Raw genomic sequence first — 788 nt, forward strand, 5'->3', positions numbered from 1 at the left:
ATATTACTCAGTCATAAGAAACGACAGTGATCTAGCACCTCTTATACTTTCCTGGATTAAACTTAAGCCCGTTATCCAAAGTGAGGCACCACAAGAGCAGAAGAACGGGATCCATTTGTACTCGCCATCAAATTGGTACTAACTGATCAACACTAGGGTGATCACATGGCAGAAATACTCTCTAGGGCTTAGGGGGATAGGGGGGCAAATTTACAACTAACGGACACGGGGAGCACTAAAGGGAGGGAAGGGCATGCCTTTAACCCACACTTGGGTGAGGCAAAGACATAAAGTGTAACTATAATGTTTGTACCCTCACAATACCCTGGAATAATAAAAAAAATTATAAATTTCATGTTTTGACAAACCTCCATACTGTTTTTCATCATGGCTGCACCATTTTACATTCCCACCGCAATGCACAAGGGTTCTGGTTTCTCCACATCTTTACCAACACTTTTTATTTTCTGTTCTTCTGCTGGTGGCCATGGGAGTGAGTTGATGTGGAATCTAAAGTTTTGGAAGGATCTGGGGGGACTCTTAGCACCTCTGGAGGAACAGGGACTCAGACATGGAGGAGGCCCTGCAAGGAGGAGCAGAAATCAGATGAGAAGACAGTACTGCTCTTGGGAGGTGTCAGTACAGCCCCCACTGGGCTGGGACACTCACATTCTCTCCACCAGTACTGGGTGGCATCAGCACGAATTTCACCACTGGGGCTCATCTATGCATGTTTAAATTAAACTGCAGCACTGCTGCCTTGAGAACTTTATGTATGCATCAATCTT

Source organism: Propithecus coquereli, unplaced genomic scaffold, assembly GCF_000956105.1.
Source record: "Propithecus coquereli isolate 6110/MARCELLA unplaced genomic scaffold, Pcoq_1.0 Scaffold196, whole genome shotgun sequence".
Classification (NCBI taxonomy): domain Eukaryota; kingdom Metazoa; phylum Chordata; class Mammalia; order Primates; family Indriidae; genus Propithecus; species Propithecus coquereli.